Source organism: Oncorhynchus mykiss, chromosome 1 (genome assembly GCF_057628025.1).
Source record: "Oncorhynchus mykiss isolate SJ-2025 chromosome 1, ASM5762802v1, whole genome shotgun sequence".
In the NCBI taxonomy this organism is placed as follows: Eukaryota; Metazoa; Chordata; class Actinopteri; order Salmoniformes; family Salmonidae; genus Oncorhynchus; species Oncorhynchus mykiss.
This window is the reverse complement of record NC_143022.1, coordinates 36926820-36950000: the sequence shown is the minus strand read 5'-3', so window position 1 is coordinate 36950000 and position 23181 is coordinate 36926820. Positions and strand designations below refer to the sequence as shown.

At 42.5% G+C, this 23181-nt stretch overlaps 1 pseudogene; it reads left to right on the top strand.

Moving 5' to 3' along the window:
- LOC110532260 (WW domain-containing oxidoreductase-like) overlaps positions 1-23181 on the top strand; it is a 343223-nt pseudogene that overhangs the window by 313634 nt on the left and 6408 nt on the right.

Here is a 23181-nt window from a genome sequence, read left to right as displayed (position 1 = left end):
ATTTACACAAGTATTCAGACCCTTTACTCAGTACTTTGTTGAAGCACCTTTGCCAACGATTACAGCCTCAAGTCTTCTTGGGTATGACTCTACAAGCTTTGCACCCCTGCATTTGGGGAGTTTCTCACTTTCTTCTCTGCATATCCTCTCAAGCCCAAGTCAGGTTGGATGGGTTGCGTCGCTGCACAGCTATTTTCAGGTCTCCGTAGAGATCTTAGATTGGGTTCAAGTCCGGGCTCTGGCTGGGCCACTCATGGATGTTCAGAGATTTGTCCCGAAGCCACTCCTGCGTTGTCTTGGCTGTGTGTTTAGGGTCGTTGTCCTGTTGGAATGTGAACCTTCGCCCCAGTCTCCTTTGCCCCAGTCTGAGGTCCTGAGTGCTCTGGAGCATGTTTTCATCAGCGATCTCGCTGTACTTTACTCCGTTCATCTTTCCCTCGATCCTGACTAGTCTCCCAGTCCCTGACGATGATAATCCCCAGAGCATGATGCTGCCAACACCATGCTTCACCATAGGGATGGTGCCAGGTTTCCTCCAGACGTGACGCTTGGTTTTCAGGCCAAAGAGTTCAATCTTGGTTTCAACAGATCAGAGAATCTTGTTTCTCATGGTCTGAGAGTCTTTAGCTGCCTTTTGGCAAATTCCAAGCGGTCTGTCATGTACCTTTTACTGAGGAGTGGCTTCTGTCTGGCCACTCTACCATAAAGGCCTGATTGGTGGAGTGCTACAGAGATGGTTGTCCTTTTGGAAGGTTCTCTCATTTTCACAGAGAAACTTTGGAGCTCTGTCAGAGTGACGAATGGTTTCTCAGTCATCTCCCTGACCACTGTGTTCTTGGGGACCTTCAATGCTGCAGAAATGTTTGGTACCCTTCCCCACATCTGTGCCTCGACACAATCCTGTCTCAGAGCTCTAAGGACAAGTCCTTCAAACTCATGGCTTGGTTTTTTATGCACTGTCAACTGTAGGACCTTTTATAGACAGGTGTGTGTGCCTTTCCAAATCATGTGGTCTCCAAACAGGTGGTCTCCAATCAAGTTGTGGAAACAGGATATACCTGAGCTCAATTTCGAGTCTCATAGCAAAGGGTATGAATGCCAATGTAAATAAGGTATTTATGTGTTTTATTTGTAATATATTTGCAAACAGTAAAAAAAAACGTATTTTGGCTTTGTCGTTATGGGGTATTTTATGTGGATTGATGAGGATTTTAAAAATTGAATCTGTTTTAGAATAAGGCTGTAACGTAACAAAATGTGTAAAAAGTCAAGGGGTCTGAATAGTTTCTAAATGAGCTGTACCTCCCTCTGCACCCCCCCCCCCCTTTTCTCTTACTTTAACATGCTCTTATTTTCTTCTCTCTTCAGGTTCTCTGGTCTAATCGACTCGTAGTGGGTTTTAGACTCTAATCGAGTCTGCAAAAGTGTCGTCAATTCTCTCATAAACTGTGTGCGCGCGAGCCCATATGTGTTAAAGAAGACAGTGTGGGCAGCCAATCGTATTAGGCCATCAGCACAGTCCTCTTATAAATGACCTGCAGTCAACAAAGCATGATGCTGTAATCATTTCACAGGCAGGCAAAGTCACCTGGCACAACAAGGGTAAACACTTCTACTGGCGTAGTGGGGAGAGAGGGAAGGAGTGGGGATACAAGGTTAGTTCAGACGAACACACACACACGCACACACACGCACACACACACACACACGCACGCGCGCACACACGCACGCACGCACTCACGCATGCACGCACACACACACACACACACACACTTACAGAGAACTTGAAAACTGACAACAAACCTATTGTCAATAGATCGGCTTCATATTGGCTTCCTCAATAGCCAGCTTGTATTTTTCTCTTCATTGAATCTTCCACTGTTTATTCTTGAAATCTCAAAAAACTGGAAAGCCGGAATCAGGTTAGAAAGCTGTTAAGAGAAACAGAAAAATAGAGAGACAGAGAGAAGTAGAGGGCGAGATAGAGATGTGATGTGTCCCTTGTGTCATACGTGACCCTGCACACCTGACACACCTGACGTGGCTACAAGGCGTAGCCACGGGCGATAGCGGTTTCCCGCTGGAGCTCATTAACATAACCACTGCACATACGTTTGTGTGACTTGTTTATTTTAATACACATGGCCTTATTTCTATTACAGCAGATTTGATGACTGACATTCATGTTCCATTCACCCAGCTCAATGTAACATCGATAGGTTTATGCTACGACATGATACTCGAATTTGCCCTATACCCATCATGATGTTGCTACAACCTAGTCCACAAATGAAAGTGTGTAAATAGGTGGTCGAGAGACAAGTTGGAGTGATCAAGGTGCCACATCAGGCCTGCATGTCACATTATGCTGGCTTGCAAAGTGAGTTAGGTTATCCAACAGTTGGAATTCTTGTGTGTATTCAGAATGACTGTCAGGGTTCGGAAAGTTGATAAGACTATCTCAACCATTTCAACTGGAACAGCCATTTCAGCAACAGGTGCAATAAGTCTAACTAACTGATTGGATTAGTTAAGAAAAATGTTTGTCGTTCATCTTTGTGTAGCATAGGATTAATCAATCAGTCAATATACATGTAAAAACACAGACATTAAAAAAAATCCTACAAAAAGCTACCTGCAGTAGGTAATGCTGGGAAATGTGATAAGGATGGGTGTGGTTTTGATGGGACTGTTTTAATCTCCAATGTGTAAAACAATATCTCTGGTTATTAAGCTCCTAGTGTCAATTTTTGATGCCCCGCGGAAATCTACTTAGCATAATAAAATAAATCCCCATCAAATAGTCCGTTTTTTTGTTGTTGCATGGGATGCTTCTCAATCAACAACATCCGCTGATGTCGCACTTCCACATCTGGGGTGAAAGGTGACAGAGCTAGAGTGGTGTTTGTCAGACCATGAGACATCCTGAAAATCGGTGTTCTCACTAAATCGTCTGTGGCGTCCGAATGGTTTGGCCAACTATTGTGACCCCTCTATGGAAAGACAACACTCTCCTGATTTTTTATTTTATTTTTATCTATATATTTTGTTATACTTCAAGGGGTTTTAACGTTCTAAATCAAATTGCGAAATGATCATTGGTATGACCTTCTCAAAACAATTCCATATGTTAGCTTAGTAGACAGGGCTTAGACTGTAGAGGGTTAACACCAACACTGGGGTTTCTTTTACAACTCTTGAATCAAAGCTAGAAATGTTACAATGCATAATTTGGGGTGTAATCAAGAGTTCAGTTTTGAGAACCATGAGCCTCCTAGGTTTTGTATTGAAGTCAATGTACCCAAAGGAGGCTGGAAAACAGGAGTCCTCCGGCTACATCGTGGTGCTACCCTAGAGGGTGCTGTTGAGGCTACTATAGAAAAACAGTGTGTTTTATGTGTTTTATTCAATTATTTGGTGACGTGAATAAATTCAGTATAGTTAATTTAATGTTAAACTATTTTTATTTTTATGAAATTCACTGAGGATGGTCCTCCCTTTCCTCCTCTGACACACACACACACACACACACACACACACACACACACACACACACACACACACACACACACACACACACACACACACACACACACACACACACACACACACACACACACACACACACACACACACATCTAAAGGTTAGTATTAGCACCAGGACAAATTAGACTACATACAGCCATCTGGCCAAGAGAGACAGTATCACATCACCTCACCTCTATTGTCCCCTCTCTTCCTTTTCTCTCTACCATTTACTGCTCTGCTCTCCACCTTTAAGACCTCAACTCTGTATCTCTCCTTCTCTTCTTCCCTCCTCCGTCCCATTCTTCTCTGTCCATCTCATGTAAGTCACAGGAGAATGGTGTGTGTACATGCCTGTGTGAAGGTATGTGTATGTGTATGTGTGTATATGTGCCTTTGTGTGTGTGTGTCTGTGTGAGTGCGTGCATGAATTTGTGTGTGTATACGTGCCTGTGTGTGTGAGTGTCTTTGAAAGAGAGCGAGAGCCCCCTGGACTGACACTGAAGGTGGTCCGTGACCTGTGAGGCCAACTTTATTAAAATGAGTGTTGAGGAGAGGCCTTTCTGACAGCAGCATAATTACATGGAGGAGCTGAACAGCACTAATTTATTCACACCGCATTCAACCGGTCAGCAGCACATCGATGGGGTCAGCATTGACACACACATAGACAGGAGCTCGGGGACACACACACACACATGCACTCACGCAAACACTGTCACCAACATAAACTGAGTGTACAAAACATTATGAACACCTGTTCTTTCCATGACATAGACTGACCAGGTGAATTGAGGAGGAAGCTGTGATCCCTTATTGATGTCACTTGTCAAATCCACTTCAATCAGTGTAGATGAAGGGGAGGAGACAGGTTAAGGAAGTATTTTATGCCTTGAGACAATTGAGACATGGATTGTGTATGTCTGCCATTCAGAGTGTGAATGGGGAAGACAAACGGGGCATGGTAGTAGGTGCCAGGTGCACCGGGTTGTGTCAAAAACTGCAAAAGCTGCTGGGTTTTTCAGTTTCCTGTGTTTTTCAAGAATGGTCCATCACCCAAAGGACAATCAGCCGGCTTGACACAACTGTGGGAAGCATTGAAGTCAACATGGGCCAGCATCCCTGTGGAGCGCTTTCAACACATGGTAGAGTCCATGCCCTGACGAATTGTTCTGAGGGCAAAAGGGAGTGCAACTGTTCTTAATGTTTTTTTACAGTGTATATTCATGAACGTGTGTGTCTGCAGTGTGTGCTTGTGATGAAGTTGATGTTGTTGAGGCTGTGGGCTGTTTCAGAGGACTGTTGTCCTGAGGGGAGTGGTGGTGGGCCAAGTAACAGTAACTCTTGGTCTCTCTGTGTTCTACGGTGACTGCTACTCTAAATGCAAAGCTTTCTGCTTTCTGCCTGCCATTACTTAATCCCAACACCACGGCTCTACGCTCTCCACTCTGTACTGCACACACACACACACACACACACGCACACACACACACACACACACACACACACACACACGCACACACACACACACACACACACACACACACACACACACACACACACACACACACACACACACACACACACACACTCACAATACCAACCACACATGTAAATGACGACCCAGCTGTGTGTCAAATCAAATTGTATTTGTCACATGCGCCAAATACAACAAGTAGACCTTACCGTGAAATGTGTACTTACTTACAAGCCCTTAACCAGCAATGCAGTTCAAGAAATAGAGTTAAGAAAATATTTACAAAATAAACTAAAGTAAAAAAATGTATTACAGTTTTTTTTGATTGCTTAAGCACGATTTTCAAAACAGGGCCCGTGTTTTCAAAACACTACACACAATTAGCACAACCACACACCCAAATAGCAAAACACCACAGATCCTTTGCAAAATTAAACACTCTTGTAAAAACTATACACTTCTTTTTAAAAACCACACTTTGTTACCATATGAAACACACACGTTTCACATTACTATGCTCTGTTGACACGAGTTACACTCTGCTGTGATAAACCTAAAACACTTTTAGCACTTCTACTTCCCTATGATTAGAGTAGGCTACTATCAACAAAGTACAAATATAATGTAAATTCACCAAGCACTACAAAAGACCAATGTTGCAGACTGAAGAAAAACATTTATTTCTCAACACGCCCAAAATGTTGACATGGAGATTCATAATACTGTAACCAAACGTCACTTTACATATTGTAAGTTCAAAAAAATAAAATAAAAAATAACTAGACATTGTCTCTTCGCCTAGCTGGATCTGGCCAGAGAAGTTCATCAACATCGCAGGCAATGTTGTCATTAGCAAGACACCTTGGAAAGAAACGTCTTGAATGACGAATCCATCCTTGCATTGAAGCTACCTCCATCTGGTCACAGCCCTCCTCCATGGCTTGGATGAGGGGTACCTCAGCCTGGAACGGAGATCATATACCTTCCACCGCCATGCCGAGAAAAAATCTTCTATAGGGTTGAGGAATGGAGAGTATGGTGGAAGATATAGGACGGTGAAATGTGGATGTTGCTGAAACCAGATCTGAACCAGAGCAGAGCGGTGGAAAGACACATTGTCCCAGACAACAATGTATTGCATATGATCGACTTGATTTGCTGCTGTTATGTTGTGCAATTGGTCCAAGAATGTAAGTATGAGTGCTGTGTTGTAAGGGCCCATATAGGCATGACTTTGGAGGACCCCATTCTGTGTAATGGCTGCACAGTGTGTTATATTACCCCCACTTTGCCCTGGGACATTGACTATAGCCCTGTGGCCATTGATGCTTCTTCCCCTCCTTCGTGTTCTCGTCAGGTTGAACCCAGCCTCATCTACGTAAATGTACTCATGCTGGATCTCCTCTCCATCCATTCGTAAAACTCTCAGAAAAACAGTGTCAGGCAAAATTGTGTAGTTCAGTGTAGATCTAGTATACATATTACAGTACAGTAAAATATTATGAGACAGTATGCAAGATCACACTGCTAAAGTGAATACATACCTCTGCATAACCATGCCGCAGTCGTTTCTCCCTTTCGGAATTGCGCTCAAAAGGCACTCGATAAATTTGCTTCATTTGAATACGTTTTATACGTATATCGGCTTAGATTTGGCTGTACGCGCAGTCCAATTTCCCTCAGCGTCAGGCCGTGGTTGACAACGTGGTCAACCAGTGTTGCGTGGATCTCATTTGTCAGATTCGGTCCTCTTTGAGCACCTTCTTGTCTTCCTCTTCCTCCCCTTCCTCCTCCTCCTCGTTCTCGTCCTCGTTCTCCTCGTCCTCCTCGTTCTCCTCGTCGTCCTCCTCATTCTCCTCATTCTCCTCGTCCTCCTCGTCGTCGTCCTCCTCCTCCTCCTCCTCCTCCTCCTCCTCCTCCTCCTCGTCTTACTCTTTCTCTGACTCTTTCCATTGTGCTTGAAGAACGATGAACTCACCTGCTGCTTTTTATAGTGCTTATACACCTGATTGGTGTGTCTACAATTAAGCAAACGAGTGTTTGCACACGTGAATACTGTGTTGAACCAATTGTTTGGACAGTGTGGTAATTTGACAGTCAGTGCTTTGGTATTGCAAGGACGTGACTTCATGATATATTTTTGTGTGTAATGTATGTTAAGTGTGTTTAGTGTTTTGCAAATCACTGTGTGTAGAGTTTTGCAACAAGTGTGAGGTTGACAATGTGCTTATAGTTGTGCAAATATGGGCTGATGTTTTGCTTCTTGAGTGTAAGGTTTTGCTAATAGTGTACTACTTTTAATTTTAGTGTGTAAGCAATCCAAAAAAACTGTAAAAGAACGAGGCTCTATACAGCAGTCTTATGGCTTGGGGGCAGAAGCTGTTAAGAAGCCTTTTGTACCTAGACTTTGCGTTCCAGTACCTCTTGCCATTCGGTAGCAGAAAGAACAGTCTATGACTTGGGTGACTGGAGTCTTTGAATTTTTTTTGGCCTTCCTCTGATACCACCTAGTATATACTGTAGGTCCTGGATGGCAGGAAGATTGGCCCCAGTGATGTACTGAGCCGTATGCACTACCTTCTGTAGGGCCTTATGGCCGGATGCCGAGCAGTTGCCGTACCAGACAGTGATGCAGTCAGGATGCTCTCAATGGTGCAGCTGTGGAACTTTTTCAGGTTCTGGGGACCCATGCCAAATCTTTTCAGGCTCCTGAGGGGGAAAAGGTGTTGTTGTGTCCTCTTCACGACTGTCTTGGTGTGTTTGGACCATGATAGTTTGTTGGTGATGTGGACACCAACGAACTTGAAACTCTCGACTCACTCCACTACAGCCCCGTCGATGAGAATGGGGGCGTGTTCAGCATTCCTTTTCCTGTAGTCCACGATCAGCTCCTTTGTCTTGCTCACGTCGATGGAGAGGTTGTCGTCATGGCACTCCACTGCCAGGTCTCTGACCTCATCCCTATATGCTGTCTCAATGTTGTCGGTGATCAGGCCCACCATTGTTGTTTCGTCAGCAAATTTAATGATGATGTTGGAGTCGTGCTTGGCCACGCAGTCATGGGTGAACAGGGAGTACAGGAGGGGACTAAGCATGCACCCCTGAGGGGCCCCTGTGTTGAGGATGAGCATGGCAGATGTGTTGTTGCCTACCCTTACCATCTGGGGTCGGCCCGTCGGGAAGTCCAGGATCCAGTTGCAGAGGGAGGTGTTTAGTCCAGGGTCCTTAGCTTAGTGATGAGCTTTGTGGGTACTATGGTGTTGAATGCTAAGCTGTAGTCAATGAACAGCATTCTCACATATGTGTTATTTTTGTCCAGGTGAGAAAGGGCAGTTTGGAGTGTGATAGATATTGCGTTATTTGTGGCTCTGTTGGGGCAGTATGCAAATTGGAGTGGGTCTAGGGTTTCTGGGATGATGGTGTTAATGTAAGCCATGACCAGCCTTTCAAAGCACTTCATGGCTACCGACATGAGTGCTACAGGCAGTAGTGATTTAGGCAGGTTACCTTCGCTTTCTTGGGCACAGGGACTATGGTGGTCAGGGAAAGGTTGAAAATGTCATGAGTACACGTCCTGTTAATCCGTCTGGCCCTGCGGCCTTGTTGATGTTGACCTGTTTAAAGGTCTTGCTCATATCAGCTACGGAGAGCGGGATCACACAGTCGTTCGGAACAGCTGGTGCTCTCATGCATGCTTCAGTGTTGCTTGCTTCGAAGTGAGCATAAAAGGCATTTAGCTCGTCTGGTAGACTCGCGTCACTGAGGACCTCCCGGCTGGGTTTCCCTTTGTAGTCCGTAATAGTTTACAAGCCCTGCCACATTCAACGAGCGTCGGAGCCAGTGTAGTATGATTCAATCTTAGTCCTTGTATTGACCCTTTGCCTGTTTGGTTCGTCGGAGGGTATAGCGAGATTTCTTATAAACGTCTGGATTTGTGTCCCGCTCCTTGAAAGCGACAGCTCTAGCCTTTAGGTCGGTACAGATGTTGTCTGTAATCCATGGCTTCTGGTTGGGCTATGTACATACGGTCACTGTGGGAACAACGTCGCTGATGCACATATTGATAAAGCTGGTGGCTGAGGTGGTAGTATAGTCCTCAGTGCCATTGGATGAGTCCCGTAATATATTCCAGTCTCTGCTAGCAAAACAGTCCTGTAGTGTAGCATGCGCGTCATCTGACCACTTCCTTATTGAACGAGTCACTGGTACTTCCTGCTTTAGTTTTTGCTTGTAAGCAGGAATCATGAGGATAGAATTTTGGTCAGATTTGCCAAATAGAGGGTGTGGGAGAGTTTTGTATGCGTCTCTGTGTGTGGAGCTAAGGTGATCTAGAGTTTTTCTCCCCTCTAGTTGCACATGTGACATGCTTGTAGAAATGAGGTAAAACATATTTAAATTTGCCTGCATTAATGTCCCAGGGCACTAGGAGCACCGCCTCTGGGTGAACATTTTGTTTGATTATGGCCTTATACAGTTGGTTGAGTGCGGTCTTAGTGCCATCATCAGTTTGTGGTGGTAAATAGACGGCTACGAAAATATAGATATAAACTCTCTTGGTAGATAGTGTGGTCTACAGCTTACCTCAGGCGAGCAATACCTCGAGACTTCCTTAATATTATACATTGTGCACCAGCTGTTATTGACAAATAGACACACACTCCCTCCTCTCGTCTTACCAGACATAGCTGTTCTGTCCTGCCAATGCACAGAAAACCCAGCCAAGTGAATATTATCCGTGTCGTCATTCAGCCACGACTCAGTGAAACATAAGAAATTCATTTTTCATGTCCCGTTGGTAGGATAGTCTTGATTAGAGCTCATCCAGTTTATTATCCAATGATTGCACGTTGGCCAATAGAACGGATGGTAGAGGCGGGTTACCCACTCGCCGACTACTTCTCACAAGGCACCCCGATCTCCGCCCCCTGTATTTCCATCTTTTCTTCACGCAAATTACTTTTCTCCGAGACCGGGATTTGGACCTGGTCTCGGAGCAGCGGTATATTCTTAGCGTCGGACTCTTTAAAGAAAAACCTTCATCCAGTTTGTGGTGATTAATCGCTGTTCTGATGTCCAGAAGCTTTTTTCGGTCATAAGAGACTGTAGCATCAACATTATGCACAAAATAAGTTACAAACAATGTGAAAATACACTCAAAATAGCACAGTTGGTTAGGAGCCCGTAAAACGGCAGTTCTTGTAATGATGATGGTGATAGTTGCTCTCCTGTGAAAATGACACATCCCTGCCAAATGACTATCATTACTAGCAGACTTTAATGGGCCAGAGCTGCCTCCTTATTAAAACCAGAACACCCCTCTGACGACCTCCAGCAAGGGAGGGAGGGAGGGAGGTTGCACACAGATATTCCATTTAGTCTTGATTAAAAAAATGTAATTCATAATATCTAATATAATAAATATTTTCATCCAAGTAGTCTTAATCTCTTTATCTCTTGAATTAAAATACTTTCAGTATCAACTCATATTCTATAATACAACTGGAATATTGTCTATTGCTTGACGGTCTGAATACATACATAGTTGAACAATAACTCCCCATCCCATCCATATTGTTGATCATTGTGGTTGTATTCTGAGTGATTATGTTCCATTTACAAATGGAGCAATAGCCTGTACTGTCTGTTGTTACCATAACAATGAGAATGATCTTATTGTGATGGGTGTATTAGGATGCTTTTGCCTTCCCTATACTGGATCTCTGTTCCAAATACAGTTATATCCTACTTCTATAGAGAGAGATGAGAAAGTGAGGGAATGGATTGAGGGAGAGAGATGAAATGGGAAAGTGGTAAAGAGAGGGAGTAAAAGAAGGAGAAAGATTGAGATTAAATGAGAAAGTAAAATCACATCATAGTATTGGTGTATTGGTTGCATACACAGTTTAGCAGGTGTTATAGCGGGTGCAGCGAAATGTTAACGTTACTAGCTCCTAACAATGCAGTAAAATGTCAAACAACTCAAATATAAAGAAAGAAAAAAAATGAAAGAATGGCGAATCCAATTAACAACCCAAATAGCACTTTATAAAAATGCAATCTGCAGTGCCTCAAGAAAGTATTCATACCCCTTGACTTATTCCACATAAAAATGTATTAAATCTTTTTTTTCTCTCTACATTCAATACCCCATAATGACGGCGTGATAGCATGTTTTTAGAAATGTTTGCAAACGAAATAAAGAAGTTGAAGTCAAAAGTTTACATACACCTTAGCCAAATATATTTAAACTCAGTTTATCACAATTCCTGACATTTAATCCTAGTAAAAATTCCCTGTCTTAGGTCAGTTAGGATCACCAATTTATTTTAAGAATGTGAAATGTCAGAATAATAGTAGAGTAAGTATATGTAAACATCTGACTTCAACTGTATCTAATTTACATAAGTATTCACACCGCTGAGTCAATACTTTATAGAAGCACCTTTGACAGCGATTACAGCTGTGAGTCTTTCTGGGTAAATCTCTAAGAGCTTTGCTCACCTGGATTGTACATTATTAGTCCATTATTCTTTAAAATATTCCTCCTGCTCTGTCAAGTTGATTGTTGAACATTCCTAGACAGTCCTTTTCAAGTCTTGCCATATATTTTCAAGCCGATCTAAGTAAAAACTGTAACGAGGCCACTCAGAAACATTCAATGACGTCTTGGTAAGCAACTAAGTGTAGATTTGGCCTTGTGTTTTAGGTTATTGTCCTGCTGAAATGTGCTTTTGTCTCCCAGTGTCTGCTGGAGAGCCGACTGTACCAGGTTTCCTTGTAGGGTTGTGCCTGTGCTTATTTTCCTGTGCTTGTATTCCATTTATTTTTATCCCACAAAAAACCCTAGTCCTTGCCAATGACAAGCATACCCATAACATGATGCAGCCACCATCATGCTTGAAAATATGCTGAGTGGTACTCAGTGATGTGTTGTGTTGGTTTTGCCCCAACACTTTCTATTCAGGACAAAAAGTTCCTTTCTTTGCCAAATTTATTTCAGTATTACTTAAGTGCCTTGTTGCAAACAGGATGCATGTTTTTGAACATTTTGTATTATGTACAAGCTTCCTACTTTTCACTCTGTCATTTAGGCTAGTATTGTGGAGTAACTAGCTTTTCTCATATCACAACCATTAAACTCTGTAACTGTTTTAAAATCACATTGATCATTGTGAAATCCCTGAGCAGTTTTCTTCCTCTCCGCCAACTGAGTTTGGAAGGACGCCTGTATCTAATCCAAAGCCTAATTAATAACTTCAGCATGCTCAAAGGGATATTCAGCTTCTGCTTTTGAATATTTTTTTTTACACATGCCCTCCTTTGTGAGGCATTGAAAAACCTCAGTCTTTGTTGTTGAATCTGTTCTTGAAATTCATTACTGTCACGTTCTGACCCTAATTCTTGTGTTATTTATTTGTTTTAGTTGGTCAGGACGTGAGTTGGGTGGGTATTCTATGTTTTGTGTTTCTAGGTTGGGTTTCTTGTTTGGCCTGATATGGTTCTCAATCAGAGGCAGGTGTTAGTCATTGTCTCTGATTGGGAACCATATTTAGGTAGCCTGTTTTCCATTGTGTTTTGTGGGTGGTTATTTTCAGTCTTTGTGTGTCTGCACCAGATAGAACTGTTTCGGTTGGCATGTTGTTGTTTTGTGTTTTTGAAGTGTTCAGTTTTCCATTAAAATGATGAACACTAACCACGCTGCGCTTTGGTCCTCTCTATCTCCAGACGACAACCGTTACAATTACTCGATTGAGAGACCTTACAGATGTGCGGTACAGAGATGGGGTGGTCATTAAAAACTTGTGTTAACCACTATTATTGAACACAGAATAAGTGCATGCAACTTATTATACAATTTCTTAAACACATTTTTACTAATTTAGGCTTGCCATGACAGAGGGGTTGAATACTTATTGAATGAAGACATTTCAGCTTTAAATGTTTTATTTATTTCTAAAATGTTGGCCAAACAAAATTCCACTTTGACATTATGGGTATGGTGTGTAGATCAGTGACACAAAATCAGTATTAGAAATATTAGAATGAGCTACGTCGGGGATATAGTATTTCAAAAGGCACTCACACATCTGAGCAGGTGCATGGCAACAGTTGAACAAGATGAAGGGAAAAGGAAACCGCACACTACTCTTGATAGTATCACCGATCTTTAATAAGCTTTCATTAGAGGATATAGTATTTGAAACGGGAAGTGACCAGTGGTTCAATGTCTCTATAACGTGTGTGTGTATGTGTGTGTGTGTTGTGTGTGGTGTGTGTGTGTGTGTTGTGTGAGTGAGTGTGCATCACCTGGTAGACGGCAAGTGATTGCTGTTCAGCAGTCTGATGGTCTGGTAATAGAAGCTGTTGAACAGTCTGATGGTAATAGACGCTGTTGAACAGTCTGATGGTAATAGAAGCTGTTGAACAGTCTGATGGTCTGGTAATAGTAGCTGTTGAACAGTCTGATGGTAATAGAAGCTGTTCAACAGTCTGATGGTCTGGTAATAGAAGCTGTTGAACAGTCTGATGGTAATAGAAGCTGTTCAACAGTCTGATGGTAATAGAAGCTGTTCAACAGTCTGATGGTCTGGTAATAGAAGCTGTTGAACACTCTGATGGTAATAGAAGCTGTTGAACAGTCTGATGGTAATAGATGCTGTTCAATATTCTGATGGTAATAGATGCTGTTCAACAGTCTGATGGTAATAGAAGCTGTTCAACAGTCTGATGGTCTGGTAATAGAAGCTGTTGAACAGTCTGATGGTCTGGTGATAGAAGCTGTTCAGCAGTCTGATGGTCTGGTAATAGAAGCTGTTGAACAGTCTGATGGTCTGGTAATAGAAGCTGTTGAACAGTCTGATGGTAATAGAAGCTGTTGAACAGTCTGATGGTCTGGTAATAGAAGCTGTTGAACAGTCTGGTGGTAATAGAAGCTGTTCAACAGTCTGATGGTCTGGTAATAGAAGCTGTTCAACAGTCTGATGGTCTGGTAATAGAAGCTGTTGAACAGTCTGATGGTAATAGAAGCTGTTCAACAGTCTGATGGTAATAGAAGCTGTTCAACAGTCTGATGGTAATAGAAGCTGTTCAACAGTCTGATGGTCTGGTAATAGAAGCTGTTGAACAGTCTGATGGTAATAGAAGCTGTTCAACAGTCTGATGGTAATAGAAGCTGTTCAACAGTCTGATGGTAATAGAAGCTGTTCAACAGTCTGATGGTCTGGTAATAGTAGCTGTTCAACAGTCTGATGGTAATAGAAGCTGTTCAACAGTCTGATGGTAATAGTAGATGTTCAATATTCTGATGGTAATAGAAGCTGTTCAATAGTCTGATGGTAATAGTAGCTGTTCAATATTCTGATGGTCTGGTAATAGAAGCTGTTCAACAGTCTGATGGTCTGGTGATAGAAGCTGTTCAATATTCTGATGGTAATAGAAGCTGTTCAACAGTCTGATGGTCTGGTGATAGAAGCTGTTCAATATTCTGATGGTAATAGAAGCTGTTCAACAGTCTGATGGTAATAGAAGCTGTTCAACAGTTTGATGGTCTGGTAATAGAAGATGTTTTTTTGTCTCTCGGTCTTGGCTCTGATGCACCAGTGCTGTCTCCTTCTGTCGGACGATAGCCGAGTGAACAGTCTATTGCTCGGGTGACTGAGGTCCTTAAAGATCTCTTTGCCTTCCTTTGACACTGTGTGCTGTAGATGTACTGGAGGGCAGGCGGTGTCCATACCAGGCGGTGATGCAGCCCGACAGAATGCTCTCAATGGTGCATCTGTTAAAGTTAAAGAGGCTCTTATAAAGGACGTAGACGTGGGAAAGAGAGGGAGTGACAGGGAGAAAGAGAGAGAGGTTAGAAGAGAAAGTGAGGAAGAGTGGGAGTAAGAGGGAGGGAGTGAGAGAGTGAGAGATCATGCCCAATAAAGCGTCCAGTCCTTTTCATGTTTAATTCAGCTGTTTTATAGTCCTACATGCCCCCATAGTGCAATTCTACGGAGAAACTCCTATTTTCCCATTCAGACCAGGCCTTTTAATCTCCTCCCTGTGCCAGAGCTCCTCTCTCTTTACTGCCGCTCTTTAATGAAGAGCTGTCCAATAAGGCCTTTTATTGTATTGGCATATGTTGCTTTTATTAGGAGACAATAACTAGCTGAAGCCCATCACCTCACAAGTCCTCTCCCAAGATAAAAAGGAGTTTCACAGTCACCACCCAAGTCCTTCTCACACTCATCGTTTCCCAACACCCTCCTTTCTTTTCTCCTCTCCCCCTTTCTTTCTAATTTTGTCCCCCCTTGTCTCATCCCCTTCTTCCCTACTCTTTTCTCTCCTCGCTCTTTCTTACCTCCCTTTGTTCACCAGATAAGCATATGTTCCCACACCCCCCACACACACGCTGCAGGAGTTGGACGTGAGGAAGAGATGGCGGAGTGTGGCAAACAGAGAGGGTAGACGAGGGGGCAGCTGTAGCAGGGGCTGGAGGTATACTGCCTCTCCATTCTCTAATGTTCTTCAGATGGAGAGATGTGGAGACAGGGGGAGCCAGTGTTAGGTGTGTGGTCTCTCCATCCTGTCCCTAATGGCCCTCAGGGGAGTAGGCCGCCCAGGGCTCTGTATTACCCAGCAGGCCTAGGGGCTAATGACGGCTCTTTAATAGAGTGTAAAACATACTGAGGAGCAGAGGCCAGCGCCTTAGAGGGCTCCCCCATTAGAATGGCAAGAACAGCATTACGCTGGACAGGCCATTTGTTTCCAGTGGTGGGGATGGCTGCGCTTATGCGTTAGTGTGCTGAGGTTATGGGGTGACTGTGGAGTCTTGAGGGGGACCGTTGGGGTGTTTTTAGAGGTCTGTTTGTGGTGTTAATCCTTCCCCTTGCGGTTGGTTGGTCAGGCTGAATGGAGGGCCAGGCTGTTTATCTGACTGGACCGCGTTACCCAGGATTCCCCTCACAGCTGGACGGGCACGCTCAGATGGGCTGTCGGCTCGCAGAGGCTAACGTCGCTTAGGGCTAGGGCAAACACACTCCAGTGTCATTTAAGATGAGGGAGGACGATTAGGAGCATGGGCTTAATTCTATTACTGCACACTGGATGACTGTCATTCAAATTCTATTCACCCAGCTGAATGTAACATCGATAGGTTTAAGATACAACATGATATTCACATTTTTTCAATACCCAACATGAGGTTGCTACAACCTAGCCTATGAATGAAAGTTTTACCATGTAGTTGCACAGGTCGAGAGAAGAATTATAGTAATGAAGGTGAAAGACAGTTTCAAGACCGCCTTGCACACTCTTGCCTGCATCTAGCTGATCTAATGTGTAGTCATTAGTCCAACAGTTGCAAACAAGTTTCTATTGGACAAATTCAGGTATGTTTTTTCTCATTTGCTTACACTTAAGACACTTTTTTCAACAGAATCGTCAGAATGAATTCACCCCTTATCACACACAAACACTGTTCACCTTCATAGCAGCCACACACAAACAGTAGGATCACTTTGCTTGTTGTGTAATTCGTTCTCACATCTACTCGCTCTCTTCCTCTCAATTTTTACCTTTGCACAAAAAATTGCGATAATAAACCCGCTACAATCATGCAGTACAGTCAGCATTCAGTTTAGCAGTTACAAGGCTAGTCCTGGTGGCAATACATTTATAAAACCAAAAGCTTACCTTGACTTGGAAGAGTTCCAGTGTTGGATAACTATAGCCAGCTAGCTAACATAGCATCCCTCTCTGTTTGTGTAGGGTGTTTTAGTAGACTAGCTGCATTCGATAGCTAAGTGAAATTGAAAGTGAAAAAAATACAACAAAATATAGCTCTCTCACTCACCACATTTTATGCACTGTAGTGCTAGCTAGCTGTAGCTTATGCTTTCAGTACTAGATTAAGTTTCTGATACTTTGATTTGGTGGACAACATGTCAGTTCATTCTGCAAGAGCTCTGATAGGTTGATGGACGTCCTCCGGAAGTTTCAGATTTACTGTGTAAGTCTATGGAAGTGGGTGAGAACTATGAGCCTCCTAGGTTTGGTATTGAAGTTAATGTACCCAGAGGAGGACGGAAACTAGCTGTCCTCTGGTTACACCATGGTGCTGCTGAGGCTACTGTAGACATTCATTGCAAAACAGTGTGTTTTAATCCATTATTTGGTGACGTGAATATATTTAGTATAGTTTTATATAAAAATGATACATTTTATGTTTCTGAAATTCACTTAGGAGGATGGTCCTCCCCTTCCTCCTCTGAGGAGCCTCCATGGCTTTATTGACATGGGAAACATTGCCAATTTCATTGCCAAAGCAAGTGAAATAGGTAATAAACAAAAGTTAAATAAAAAAAATTAACAGTGAAAATTACTCAAAAAAGTTCCAAAAGAAAAAAGAATGTCATAAAATGTCATATTATGTGCAAATAATTAAATAATTAAGTACAAAATGGAAATAAATAAAGATAAATATGGGTTGTATTTACAATGGTGTTTATTCTTCACTGGTTGCCCTTTTCTTGTGGCAACAGGTCACAAAATGTTGCTACTTTGATGGCACACTGGTATTTCACCCAAAATATATTGTAGTTGATCGAAATTGAGTTTGTTTTCAAATTCTTTGTGGGTCTGTGTAATCTGAGGGAAATATGTGTCTCTGATATGGTCATACATTTTGCAGGAGGTTAGGATGTGCAGCTCAGTTTCCATCTCATTTTGTGGGCAATGTGCACATAGCCTTTCTTCTCTTGAGAGCCAGGTAGCAAGGCTATGCTCACTGAGTCTGTACATAGTCAAAGCTTCACTTAAATTTGGGTCAGTCACAGTGGTCAGGTATTCTGCCACTGTGTACTCTCTGTTAAGGGCCAAATAGGATTCTGGTTTGCTCAGTTTGTTTGTTGATTCTTTCCAATGTGTCAAGTAATTATATTTTTCTTTTCTCATGATTTGGTTGTGTTGCTGTCCTAGGGCTCTGTGGGGTCTGGTTGTGTTAGTGAACAGAGCCCCAGGACCAGCTTGCTTAGGGGACTCTTCTCCAGGTTCATATCTCTATAGGTGATGGCTTTGTTATGGAAGGTTTGAGAATCACTTCCTTTTAGTGGGTTGTAGAATTTAACAGCTCTTTCCTGGATTTTGATCATTAGCGGGTATCGGCCTAATTCTGCTCTGCATGCATTATTTGGTGTTTTCAGACCAAATCGAATTGTATTGGTCACATACACATGGTTAACAGATATTAATGTGAGTGTAGCGAAATGCTTGTGCTTCTAGTTCTGACAGTGCAGTAATATCTAACAAGTAATCTAACAATTCCCCAACAACTACCTAAGACACACAATCTAAAGGGGTGTTTGAGAATATGTACATGTAAGTATATGGATGAGCGATGGCCAAGGTGCAATAGATGGTATAATTTTTTTTCTTTATTTCACTAGGCAAGTCAGTTAAGAACAAATTCTTAATTACAATGATGGCCTAGGAACAGTGGGTTAACTGCCTGTTCAGGGGCAGAACGACAGATGTACCTTGTCAGCTCAGGGGTTTGAACTTGCAACCTTCCGGTTACTAGTCCAACGCTCTAACCACTAGGCTACCCTGTATGTACATGTGATATAAGTAATGTAAGGTATGTAAACATTATCGAAGTGGCATTATTTAAAGTGGCATTGTTTAAAGTGACTAGTGATCCATTTATTAAAGTGGCCAGTCTCAATGGGTCTCAATGTAGGCAGCAGCCTCTCTGAGTTAGTGATTGCTGTTTAGCAGTCTGATGGCCTTGAGATGGAAGCTGTTTTTCAGTCTCTCGGTCCCAGCTTTGAGTCACCTCTACTGATGCACTTTTACGTTGTACACAGAGGATATTTTTGAAGAATTATGCATGCAGTCTCAATTTGGTGTTTGTTCCATTTTGTGAATTCTTGGTTGGTGAGCGGAACCCAGACCTCACAACCATAAAGGGAAATGGATTGTATAACTGATAGAAGTATTTTATGTTCCTTTTGATGGCATAGAAGGCACTTATTGCTTTGTCTCTCAGATCATTCACAGCTTTGTGGAAGTTACCTGTGGCGCTGATGTTTAGACTGAGGTATGTAATGTTTTTTGTGTGCTCTTGCAACCGGACCTTTTGTGGAACACCATTATTTTTGTCTTACTGAGATTCACTGTCAGGGCCCAGGTCTGACAGAATCTGTGCCGAAGATCTAGGTGCTGCTGTAGGCCCTCATTGGTTGGGGACATGTTTTACCCCCGTCAACACTTTCCATCAGTTTGTATAGCAGAACCTAATGCCAAATTGAGTCAAAAGCTTTTTGGAAATCAGCAAAGCATGAGAAGACTTTGCCTTTGTTTTGTTTTGTATCTTTGTTAGTTAGGGTGTGCAGGTTGAAAACGTGGTCTGTCATACGGTAATTTGGTAAAAAGCCAATTTGACATTTGCTCAGCACATTGTTTTCATTGAGGAAATGTACAAGTCTGCTGTTAATGATAATGCAGAGGATATTCCCAAGGTTGCTGTTGACGCATATCCCACGATACTGTAGTTATTGGGATCAAATTTGTCTCCACTTTTTTGGATTGGGGTGATCAGTCTTTGGTTCCAAATATTGGGGAAGATGCCAGAGCTGAGGATGATGTTAAAAAGTATAGCCAATTGGAATTTGTGGTCCGTATATTTTGTCATTTAATTTAGGATACCATCAACACCAAAGGCCTTTTTTTGGTTGCAGGCTTTGTATTTTGATCTTTAGTTGCTTCAATGTAATTGGAGAATCCAGTGTGTTCTGGTAGTCTTTAATAGTTGATTCTAAGATTTGTATTTGATCATGTATGCTTTTGCTATATGTTATTTTTTTATAGGGCCAAAAAGACTGGAGAAGTGGTTTACCCAAACATCTCCATTTCGGATAGATAACACTTTGTGTTGTTGTTTGTTTAGTGTTTTCCAATTTTCCCAGAAGTGGTTAGAGTCTATGGATTCTTCATTTACATTGGAGCTGATTTCTGACGTGCTGTTCATTCTTTTTCCGTAGTGTATTTCTGTATTGTTCTAGTGATTCACTATAGTGAAGGCGTAGGCTCAGGTTTTATGGGTCTCGGGGTTTTGGGGGGATAGGTTTCTCAATTTCTTTCTTTGGTCTTTGCATTCTTCATCAAATCATTTGTTTTTGTTGTTAATTTTCTTAGGTTTTCAGCTTGAATTTTTTTAGATTAGATAGGGAAGCTGAGAGGTCAAATATACTGTTTAGGTTTTCTACTGCCAAGTTTACACCTTCACTATTACAGTGAAATGTTTTGTCCAGGAAGTTGTCTAGGGGTGGAAGGGATTGAATTTGTTGTTGCCTAACTGTTTTTTTCAAAGGTTTCCACACTACTTTCCTTCCATCTATAGCATTTCTCAATATTATTCAGTTCCTTTTGCACTGATGCCTCATGATTGTGTATTGCTCTGTTCAAGTAGACTGTGATTTTGCTTTCATCTGATAGGGGTGTCAGTGGGCTGACTGCGAACGCTCTGGGAGACTCTGGGTTGAGGTCAGTGATAAAGTAGTCTACAGTACTACTTCCAAGAGATCAGTTATAGGTGTACTTACTGTAGGAGTCTCCTCGAAGCCAACCATTGACAATGACAGAGCGACAGAGCTGCAGGTTGTGACCTGTTTTTGTTGGTTATGCTGTCATAGTTGAGCCTAAGGGAGCATATAGAGGAGGGAATGCTGTCACCTTCAGGTAGGTGTTTGTCCCCCTGTTTGTCAGGTTTATTTTTTTATTTAACCTTTATTTAATTAGGCAAGTCAGTTAAGAACAAACTATCATTTAGGTTCCCACAGATTAATACATGTCCCTGGGCCTGGAAATGATTGATTTCCCCCTACAGGATGGAGAAGCTGTCTTCATTAAAGTATCGGGATTCTAGTGCGGCAATATAGGTAGCACACAGGAGGACATTTTTCTCTGTTGAGATACTTTCCTTTTGAATTTCTAGCCAAATGTAAAATGTTCCTGCTTTGATTCATTTAATAGTGAGTTAGGTCTGCTCTATACCAAATTAGCATACCCCCCTGAGTCCCTTTCCTGTTTCACACCTGGTAGTTTGGTGGATGGGACTACCAGCTCTCTGTAACCTAGAGGGCAACCAGGGGGTCTATCTCCTCTATACCATGTTTCTTGTAGGATGTCTGTATTTCTCATTTCTTTGGTGAAGTCCACTTTAGGCCAAAGTCAGATGACCTCACGCCTTGAATATTCCAGGATGAGATAGTGAAGGCTTTGTGTTCCATAAAGTGTCCAATGTTGTTAGTCGTGTGGTTTGGTCTCAGACCAGTAAGTGTGAGCAGAGTCTTGCTGGTCTGGGCGGGGTGTCAGTTGATCTGTTGCTGCTGTGTGAGGTGTTGGGGCTGCGTTTGAGGGCAATGTCCTTTAGGGTCCTGGTGAAGGTGGGCACTGCGGCCTTGTATAGGTGGACCTGGTCTTAAAAGCTGTTTAAGTCCATGGTGGAGTGGTGGGCCAGGTAAACATTTGGTTTTGAGGCACAGTCACGGGAAATACTTTTGTTTACCCACTGTATGGTAGCAGGGTGTAAGTCTTTTCGTGGTAGCAGGGTGGAAGTCTTTTCGTGGTAGCAGGGTGGAGATAACCACTTGTGCGCCTGACTTCACTGTGGCTTTACTTTCCTGCTGTGCTCTCAGGTCATTTGTGCCTGAGAGCAGATCATTTGTGCCTGAGAGCAGGTCATTTGTGTCTGTTTGGACACCAGAGTTTAGACACTGTGTGTTTGGGAAAAAGTTCATTTTCTTATATATATTTCCAAATAGAGTACAATCTGTGACTTGTGTATGTCCTCAGTGGGTGTGTGTGTGTGTAGGGGGGGGGGGGGGGGGAGCTATTGTCAGGAGAGCTATCAGGGTGGCTGACAGAGGGGGTGCTCAGAGTGGATGGGATCCCCTGGGCTTGGGACTGGGGTGAACTGTTCTGCTCTGGTGTCGAGACTTTTGTCAGGATCTGATGTGGGCTGTTCTGCTGTCTTCTCTGCTTGAGTGGCCAGCTCTCTAATGGGTTATTCTCTGTCACACGTCATCTGCCTCACCCTCTCCTCCAGCACTCTCCTCCACTCCTCTAGTCCTTTGTTCTTCTCCCGCATCTGCTTTTTCTCCTGTCGATGTTGTCTCACCACAGTCCAGAGTGCAGACATGTCTCTCTCCACCTTCAGCTCTCTGGGTCTGGTTGAGCAGGTGTTGTTGTGCTGAACAATTTTTTATTTTCTCTCTCTCTCTATATACACACATATATATATATATATATATATATATACACACACACACATATATATATATATATATATATATATATATATATATATATATATATATATATACAGTGCCTTGCGAAAGTATTCGGCCCCCTTGAACTTTGCGACCTTTTGCCACATTACAGGCTTCAAACATAAAGATATAAAACTGTATTTTTTTGTGAATAATCAACAACAAGTGAGACACAATCATGAAGTGGAACGACATTTATTGGATATTTCAAACTTTTTTAACAAATCCAAAACTGAAAAATTGGGCGTGCAAAATTATTCAGCCCCTTTACTTTCAGTGCAGCAAACTCTCTCCAGAAGTTCAGTGAGGATCTCTGAATGATCCAATGTTGACCTAAATGACTAATGATGATAAATACAATCCACCTGTGTGTAATCAAGTCTCCGTATAAATGCACCTGCACTGTGATAGTCTCAGAGGTCCGTTAAAAGCGCAGAGAGCATCATGAAGAACAAGAAACACACCAGGCAAGTCCGAGATACTGTTGTGAAGAAGTTTAAAGCCGGATTTGGATACAAAAAGATTTCCCAAGCTTTAAACATCCCAAGGAGCACTGTGCAAGCGATAATATTGAAATGGAAGGAGTATCAGACCACTGCAAATCTACCAAGACCTGGCCGTCCCTCTAAACTTTCAGCTCATATAAGCAGAAGACTGATCAGAGATGCAGCCAAGAGGCCCATGATCACTCTGGATGAACTGCAGAGATCTACAGCTGAGGTGGGAGACTCTGTCCATAGGACAACAATGCTATTGCACAAATCTGGCCTTTATGGAAGAGTGGCAAGAAGAAAGCCATTTCTTAAAGATATCCATAAAAAGTATTGTTTAAAGTTTGCCACAAGCCACCTGGGAGACACACCAAAC